Genomic DNA, 9,831 nt, shown 5'->3' on the forward strand with positions numbered 1-9,831 from the left:
GACATCTTGAGGCAGAAGTTTCTTTGGTCCTCCTCCAGTATATTCATGTATTTGAAATCAATACTAAGAGGTCCAAACTAAAGAAACTTGTGCCTCGAGATGTCTGCCTTTATTGTAGTTGCTGTGACTATTACTTAAACCACCCCAATCATCCCATATAACTGATGTTTATAGTTTCTTTTGAATAAACATAGAAATTAACCCTCGCAGGCCAGGCATGGTGGCTCATGCTTGTAATCTCAGCACTGTGGGAGGCCAAGGTGAGTGGATCACTTGAGGCCAGGAGTTTGAGACCAGCCTGGCCAACATGGCAAAACCCTATCTCTACTAAAAACACACACACACACACACACACACACACACACACAAAAATTAGCTGGGCATGGTGGCGTGCACCTGTAATCCCAGCTTCTCGGGTGGCTGAGGCAAGAGAATCGCTTGAATCTGGGAGGTGGAGGTTGCAGTGAGCCAAGATCATGCCACTGCACTCCAGCCTGGGCAACAGAGTGAGACTCTGTCTCAAAAAAAAAAAAAAAAAAGAAAGAAAAAAGAAAGAAAGAAAAAGAAAAAGAAATTGACCCTCCAGTCTTGAAACTTGAGAAAGTTTCATTTGTCTTATCTGAGTTCTTTTTTCAGGAAATCAAACATCAGGCCTCCCCAATAGTATTAAGGAGCTGAAACTTACCAGATTACCACATCTGGACAATGAAATGCCAGATCCTTTGCTCATCATGATTGCCTACTAAGGGGTCCCCAATCCCCAGACCATGGACTGGGATCCATGGCCTGTTAAGAACTGGGCTGCACAGCAGGGAGTGAGTGGAGGGTGAGTGAGCATTACCAACTGAGCTGCATCAGCAACACCATTAGATTCTCACAGGATCAGGAACGCTGTTGTGCATGCAAGGGATCCAGATTGTGCACTTGTTATGGGAATCCGACTAATGCCTAATCATCTGAGGTGGAACAGCTTCATCCCGAAACTATCCCCCATCTCACACCCCTACCGCCACGTGTGGAAGAATTGTCTTCCACAAAACTGGTCCTTGGTGCCAAAAAGGTTGGGGACTGCTGGCTTAACTGACCACCTGCTTCCTATTGACCAACTCCTCCTCCTTACCCTTTCTAAATTCCTGTTTTTCCACACATGGCTATGTTGCTTCCCTGCTATATAAACTTCCAATTTTATTTGGTCAGGGAGATGGATTTGAGACTAATCTCCCATCTTCTTGGCTGTGGCACCTGATGAAGGCCTTCTTCTCTGGCAATACTCACTCTCTCAGTGATTGGCTTTCTGTGCAGCGAGCAGCAAGACCTAAACCAAACCCCTGGCATTTTGGTAACATAAAGACATGAGCCTATTTGCCTCTGTTGTTGTTGTTGTTGTTGTTTCTGAGGCAAGGTCTTGCTCTATCGCCCAGCTTGGAGTGCAGTGGCACAATCATGGCCCATTGCAGCCTCAACCTCCTGGACTGAAGTGATCCTCCCACCTCAGTCTCCTGAGTAGCTGGGACTACAGGCACATGTCACAATGCCTGGCTAATTTTTTCATTTATTTTTGTAGAGATGGGGTCTCTCTGTGTTGCCCTTTATTTGTCTTTTGATTTTTCTCTTGCTTTAGAATCCTCTCAGAATTTTCAACTAGGGCCACCAATTCAATCATATCTATAACTTTCCATCCTGGTGTATGTTTTCTAATTAAATCACTAAATTTAGGATGAAGTCCGTTTACAAATACAGAAGCTAATGCCATTTCAGTCTCTGCAGGAAGCGCCCCTTATGGTATTTCAAGTCCAGCATGTTTTATAAATAGTGTTTCTAAATGGGCTCTGTAATTTGAAATTGGTTCATCTTTTTTTGTCTATAAGATTGTATGATGGACCAATCAACTTTTTGTGGAAAAATCTTAGGAACTGAATTTGAAAGGTCTTGGCAATTCTTCCAGCTTCTTTCTGCCTTTCTTTTCAGGAGGTTTTGGAGGGTCTTTCACATCCTCCCCAGGTTGGTCCCATTCCACTCCTGCTATCCATCTTCAAGCATCACCAGGTCCCAATAGCATATGAATAAATTGGTAAAAATCAGGGAGTACTGGATCAAATGCTCCAACAAGGTTTCTCAATTCCTTAGTACATTTCCAGGAGGTTTTCTTGGGGCTAGGGAAGTCATTTACAATGGCCCTAAGCTCAATTTTAGACCATGGAGTAAAGGTGATTATGGCAGGCATGCCTGCCTGATCAGAGGGTCTCATTTTGCAAGCATTTGCCTAACTTCCCTTTTTTCATTGTCTTCAGGGTGAAAGGGTAGCTGGGCAAAAGGGTTAGAGAACTCAGAACATTGAGGTAAGGACAGATAAAGAGAAGGAGCAGTCAGAGTTAATTCAGTCAAGGTACAGTCCTTTTTTTTTAATGTCCTGAGTTTGTTGCTTAAGATTTTCCTTTGCCTCCTGTAAGGAATTTTTTAGGGAGGCAATTTTTAATTCATTTTATCTTCTAGATGTTTCTTTGTACCAATTAAAAAATGCATCCCGTTGCATTTTGGATTCTTCCTTTTCTAATGTGCCTCACAGGCGAACGATTTTATTTAGGTTGAAAGTTCCCCATAGTGACCACTCTAATTCTAAGTTATCTTTGTAAGATTAACCCATTTTTCTAAAAATGTGCAAGTCCTGAGTCTATAATTCTTATATATAAAATTTGCTGGAGTTCCGGAAGATAGAGTGCCAGACTCATTTGATTCAGATGAACCTATTGTCAACAGGTACCTAGCCAAGGCCTGTATCTGGATCTGATCTGGTTAATCATCAAATCCAATTTGATCCTGGACCCTGTTTGCTCAAATGAAGTCTGGAGAGCTCAAAATATAATTCATGAAGCTCAGTCTGAGAGGGAATTAATCACGGCCTCCAGTTACAAACAAGAGAACAGTGAGCACAGTGTGGTCTGTGGGTACCTACCCTGGTAGCTCTGTGTTCCCGGGGCTGCCATAGAATGCCTTGGATCCCATTTCTGACACCAAATCTGTTAAAAATAACACCTTTAGACAAAATAAAAGTAATAGAGTTTATTTTAAACAAAGAACAATTCATGATTTAGGTAGCACTCAGAATCAAAAGAGATTGGGAGTGCTTGGCTGCAGCAGCATGAGTTGTGAGCTTTTACAAGGAGGGAAGACAATGAAAATGTACCTGATTGGTTTAGTGTGGGAAGGCCCTGGTTAGAGGTCAGTTGGTGTTAGTTTTGTTTTATTGTTTTATATTGGGCTCTGTTTACCTAGAAGCTAAAATACTGGCCTGTCTCTGTTTAATGCCCTCCCTATTATGATTTTTTTAAACAATTAATAAGAGTAGGCCAGGCACGGTGGCTCGCGCCTGAAATCCCAGCAATTTGGGAGGCCAAGGTGAGCGGATCACTTGAGGTCAGGAGTTCGAGACCAGCCTGGCCAACATGGTGAAAATCCATCTCTACTAAAAATACAAAAATTAGTGAGGCATGATGGCGGGCATCTGTAATCCCTGATACTTGGGAGGCTGAGACAGGAGAATCACTTGAACCCGGGAGGCGGAAGTTGCAGTGAGCTGAGATCATCCCACTGCACTCCAGCCTTGGTGACAGGGTAAGACTCCATCTCAAAAAAGAAAAAAAAATATATATATACTAAGCAAATATTAGTTTTAGTATGATTTTTCATTTCTTCTTTCATAACTGACAGTTTTTAATATTTTGACAAAACTTTTTAAAAGTTGCAGAATAATCATAATTCTTCCCACTGAGTATTAAGATTGCTTTGCACTATTCACGATACACAAGATATGGAATCAATCTGTAACCATTCAACAAATGAATAAAGACGCTGTGGTGTATACACAGAATGGAATACTCTACAGCAGTCCATTGTGAAAGAGAAGGAAATCCTGTCATTTATGACAACATGGGTGAATCTATAGGACACGTAAGTGAAATAAGCCAGGCACAGAAACAGAAATTCTTTCAAACGTGGAAAAAGAAAAAAAAAGAAAAAAGACAAATTCTGCATGATTTCACTTGTATGTGGAATGTATAACAGAGTTAAACTCATAAAGAGTAGAGTGGTGGTTACTGGAGTCTGGGGGATAAGGGTTGGATTGGGGAGATGTTGGTTAAAGAGTACAACATTTTAGTCAGCGCTGAGCACAGTGGCTCACGCCTGTAATCCCAACACTTTGGGAGGCTGAGGCAGTAGGATTGCTTGAGTCCAGGAGTTCGAGACTAGCCGGGGCAACATAGGGAGACCCAGTCTCTACAAAAAATAAATAAATAAGCCAGCATGGTGGTGCGTGCCTGTGGTCCCAGGTATTGGCTTGGTGCAAAAGTTATTGCAGTTTTTGCCGTTATTACTTTTAAGGGCAAACCTGCAATAACTTTTGCATCAACATAATACTTGAGAGGCTTAGATGGGAGGATCACCTGAGCCTGGGAGGTTGAGGCTGCAGTGAGCCATGATCGTGCCAGTGCACTTCAGCCTGGGCGACAGAGTGAGACTGTGTCTCAAAAAAAATAAAAAAATAAAATTTTAGTCGGACAGGAGGAAAAAGTTCAGGAGATCTATTGTACAACATTGTGACTATAGTCAATACCAATGTAGCATAGCTTAAAAATTGCTAAGATAGTAGATTTTAAATCTTTTCACCACAAAGTGAGATAGTAGGTATGGTAGCTTGATTTAGACATTCCACAAGATATACATATATCAAATCATCATGTTGTATGCCATAGATCAAGAATCCCCAAGTCCATGGCCTGTTAGGAACCAGGCTGCACAGCAGGAGGTGAGCAGCAGGCGAGCAAGCAAAGCTTCATCTGTACTTACAGCTGTTCCCCATCACTCGCATTACCACGGGAGTTCTGTTGCCTGTCAGATCAACAGCCGCATTAGATTCTCATGGGACCATGAACCCCATTGTGCATGTGAGGGATCTAGGTTGTGTGCTCTTTATGAGAATCTAATCCCTGATGATCTGACACTGTCTCCCATCACCCCCACATAGCACCATCTAGTTGCAGGAAAACAAGCTTAGGGCTCCTGCTGATTCTACATTATGGTAAGTTGTATAATTATTTCATTATATATTACAATATAATAATAATAGAAATAAAGTGCACAATAAATGTAATGCACTTGAGTCATCCCAAAACCATCCCCTCCTTGGTCCACGGAAAAATCGTCTTCCATGAAATCGGTCACTGGTGCCAAAAAGGTTGGGGACCACTGCCATAGATACATCTAATTTTTATTTGTCAGTTAAAAATAAATTTTTTAAATTTGCATTAAAAAAAGATTTCTGCATAGTTTCAGGTTGAACAGTTATTTTTACCATCCTACACTACTATGCAAGGTGAGGACTGCTTTTTTTTTTTTTTTTTTAAGACGGAGTCTCGCTCTGTCTTCCAGGTTGGAGTGCAGTGGCGCGATCTCAGCTCACTGCAAGCTCCGTCTCCTGGGTTCACACCATTCTCCTGCCTCAGTCTCCCGAGTAGCTGGGACTACAGGAGTCTCATTCTGTTGCCCAGGCTGGAATGCAGTGGTGCGATCTCGGCTCACTGCAAGCTCCGCCTCCTGGGTTCACGCCATTCTCCTGCCTCAGCCTCTCGAGTAGCTGGGACTACAGGCACCCGCCACCACGCCCGGCTAATTTTTTGTATTTTTAGTAGAGACGGGGTTTCACCATGTTAGCCAGGATGGTCTCGATCTCCTGACCTCGTGATCCACCCGCCTTGGCCTCCCAAAGTGCTGGGATTACAGGCGTGAGCCACCGCACCTGGCCGAGGAGTGCTTTTATATGCTCTTGGAAGTATATGGGGACTCCATTTCTGTCACTGTGGTGATTCCACTTATGCATTCACCATGCCAATCCAAGGCAGCTGATGGCTTAGGAAAGTCAGAGACTGAGATGTTAAAATCCTTGGAGCTATCTACCAACATGTCTCCATTCCACCTGTTGGGGTTAAAGGTTTTTCTAACCTGGGCCCTGACCTTAGCACAGATCTGCCTATATTTTTTTGAAGTTCAGCCACTTGGACTATTAGCCCTAAACTTTTTCTGTACTGCCACTGCAGGGCTGAAGGAGCTTTGCATGCATCCACCAAGTCTGGCTTTCACACCTGAATTTCACACCTCGCTTTCACTCTAAGCTGTTCCATCTTTCTGTGGAACATCAGTGTCACTTAGCAATAGCCATACAATCCCATTATCCTTATACCTACCTTTCCCTTCAAAGTCTCGGATGCCTGATACATTGCACCTGCTAGTGCATTCACTCCCATTAGTACACTCCCAAGTCATTCCAGTGAAAGATTTAACAATTGAATGGCCACTGTGCCAAAGGTGCCTGGGCTCTACCTGCCACCAGTGATGGGGTCCTCACAGCCAACCCAGTGGTGTATAATCCATTTCCAAAACCAACTCACTGCCTGTTTTCTTGGACCACTCCTGGCATCAACTGTTTCAGGTTAGAGTGACTGGAAATTTGGGTTATAAGATATTTATTAGGGATCAATATCTATAAAAAATGTGAAAGGAAGCAGGATTGTGCTGAGGAAGAAGATAAACAACAAAGATAACCACAATGTCAGCCCATCAAAGCCTTTGGCCAACCCAGCAGAAAAATCTGGAGCAGGTGTATCTTTTCAGAGTCTCCCCAGTTAGGTCAAAATGGCTGCGCCTTTACACCCGCACTTCCCTCAATCACGGGCTTCCGGCTGTCCTGGGCATGACCTCAGATGAAGCGGCTCACGCAGCTGAGGCTAATGTTGTCGGAGCTGACAGCTGAAAGCCGTTTGCTGACCACACTCCCACAGCTGAGCAGCACGCCCTTGCTTGAAGGAGGATTTGGATGACACAGCTCTATGTCTGCCATATTTTGGGGGTCACATTCCTCACACCCAGCTCTGCCTCAAATGGCAACATTGACAAGAATTCATTCCAGTTGCAAACCAATTGTAGAATACTATAAAACCAGAGTACAAGTCTAATAGCATAAATCTCATCCTAAGTGGAAAAGAAAGGGTCATTTATTCACACATTTTTGGGAAAAAAAAATCTTTGCTATGTCTTTATTACAACATGGATATTCACAAAAAATAGTCATATATATTTTCCTCTTTTAAATCTTCCAGGAAAAAAGGCTGGGCGTGGTGGATCACTTCTGTAATCCTAGCACTTTGGGAGGCTGAGGCAAGTAGATTACCTGAGTTCAGGAGTTTGAGACCAGACTGGGCAACAGGACAAAACCCTGTCTCTACTAAAAATAAAAAAAAAAATTTAAAAAGCCAGGCATTGTGGCGGGCACCTGCAATCCCAGCTACTCAGGAGGCTGAGGCAGGAGAATTACTTGAACCCGGTTGGCAGAGGTTGCAGTGAGCCGAGATCGCACCACTACACTCCAGCCCGGGCAACAGAGAAAGACTCTGTCTCCAAAAATAAAAAAGTTACATTTAAAATAAAATAAATCTTCCAGAAAAAAAGGAATAATTTTTCCTTTTCAGTATCACTGGAAAAGCAGAGTCATCTAGTAAACCCTGTTACTAACATGCAGTTAAACTGTACAAAATTAAACACATCTCACATGACTGTCATGGGTTCCCTCTGCAGAGCTGAATCACATCTACAAAAGTAAACTCCCCTAAGAGAATAATAGAAACATGGAAAATGGGAGGAAGGCCCACCATTACAGATGCAGTGGGAAAGGAGCTCAGAGGTTAACCACAGCATGAATTCCTAACATGCTGAAATAATAAAATGATTTCAGTCCACCAACAAGTTTACTTGGTGTCTTCAGCATTGCCTCTGAGGCTCCAGAGGTCCTGAGTGGATGCTGAGGACCACAGGTACTAAATGACTTCCCCAAGGTCATGTTGCTCATTTCTGGCAAAATTGGGACCAAAACCCAGCCCTCCTGACACAGGATGGTGCTTGTTTCTCTCTTCAGGTTTCTCTTCAGCGCTGAATGATATGTGTGGTATACGTAAGGTTATAAAACAAAGCGAGGTAACAGCTTTGCTTCTTTTTATATATATATACTTTTAAGTTCTAGGGTACATGTGCACAACGTGCAGGTTTGTTACATATGTATACATGTGCCATGTTGGTGTGCTGCACCCATTAAACTCGTCATTTACATTAGATATATCTCCTAATGCTATCCCTCTGCCCAGCTTTGCTTCTTTTCATGATGCTACTCCAGTTTCAAGATCACTGTAGCAGATGCCATCAGTGCACACTGGCTCTGGGCATGCCTTCCTCCCACCCTGAACCTTCTCTGCCAGAGCCCACATTACCTATGATCATAATAGAGCCCTGTGTGCCTGGAGATTATCCCTCTCCCCATCCCCTAAAGCAGCCCTTAATCAATGACTGACAGGTATGAAATAGAAATATTCCATTCCTGGACCAGGCACTGTGGCTCACGCATGTAATACCAGCACTTTGGGAGGCCGAGGCGGGCAGATCACCTGAGGTCAGGAGTTCAAGACCAGCCTGGCCAACATGGTGAAACCCTGTCTCTACTAAAAATACAAAAATTAGCCGGGCATGATAGTGGGTACCTGTAATCCCAGCTACTCGGGAGGCTGAGGCGGGAGAATCGCTTGAACCTGGGAGGTGGGAGTTGCAGTGAGCCAAGACCTCACTATTGCACTCCAGCCTGGGCGGTAGAGGGAGACTCCGTCTCAAAAAAAAAAAAAAAAAGTTTCCATTCTTTTTCCTCTGAGGGGACAGCTCTGAGATGAGACCTACCCCATCCCTGAGACAACTCTGCTTGCTTATTTGGCCTCTTCCCTTTCCTGCTCCCTTTTCTTATTTACTTAATGATTTTTCCTGAGAATGCTCTCTATTTAAACCATTTTCATATGGATTATCCTCATCTCAGAATCTGCTTCTGAGGAATCCAAATGAAAAATACTACCAACTCTGGAATTATTACTATTACTATTACAACCACGTTTTCTTTTAAATTTTATTGTGGTTTTTTATTGCAATATCATGGTTGTACATATTTGTGGGGTACAGGGGCTATTTTGATACAGACATACAATGTGTCATGATAAAAGCAGGGTAAATGGGATATCCATCACCTCCAACGTTTATCATTTCTTTGTGTTGGGAACATTCTAAACCTTCTAGCTATTTTGAAATGTATAATAAATGATAGTTAACTATGATTACCCTACTGTACTATCAAATACTAGTACTTATTCTATTTAACTGTATGTCTGTACCCCTTAACCAACTTCTTTTCATCCTCCACCCCCTTCCCTTCTCAGCCTCTTGTAACTACCATTCTACTCTCTGTCTCCATGAGATCCACTTTTTTAGCTCCCACATGTGAGTGAGAACATACAATATTAGTCTTTCTGTGCCTGGCTTATTTCACTTAACATAATGACCTCCAGTTTTATCCATGTTGCTGCAAATGGTAGGATTTCATTTTTTAATGACTGAATACTATTCCACTGTGTATATATACCACATTTTCTTTCTCTTTTTTTTTTTTTTTTTTTTCTGGTGATGGAGTTTTGCTCTTGTTGTCCAGGCTGGAGTCCAGTGGTGTGATCTCGGCTTACTGCAAACTCTACCTCCTGGGTTCAAGCGATTCTGCTACCTCAGCCTCCTGAGTAGCTGGGATTATAGGCATGCACCACCATACCCACCTAATTTTGTATTTTTAGTAGAGACAGGGTTTCTCCATGTTGGTCAGGCTGGTCTCGAACTCCCAACCTCAGGTGATCTGCCCGCCTCGGCCTCCCAAAGTGCTGGGATTACAGGCATGAGCCACCGTGCCCAGCCACACATTTTCTT

General features: G+C 43.0%; 1 long non-coding RNA gene across 1 annotated transcript in view; it reads left to right on the forward strand.

Annotated features, from left to right (window-relative positions):
• The window catches only part of LOC109028036 (uncharacterized), a 130,378-nt gene extending 121,946 nt beyond the window's left edge, over positions 1-8,432 (forward strand). The window contains exon 5 of the long non-coding RNA XR_010134836.1: positions 7,152-8,432. This is a non-coding gene — a long non-coding RNA (uncharacterized lncRNA). The remainder of the gene's footprint in view (positions 1-7,151) is intronic.
• Positions 8,433-9,831: the final 1,399 nt, after the last annotated feature.

The sequence above is a fragment of the Gorilla gorilla genome, chromosome 7, assembly GCF_029281585.2.
Source record: "Gorilla gorilla gorilla isolate KB3781 chromosome 7, NHGRI_mGorGor1-v2.1_pri, whole genome shotgun sequence".
Classification (NCBI taxonomy): domain Eukaryota; kingdom Metazoa; phylum Chordata; class Mammalia; order Primates; family Hominidae; genus Gorilla; species Gorilla gorilla.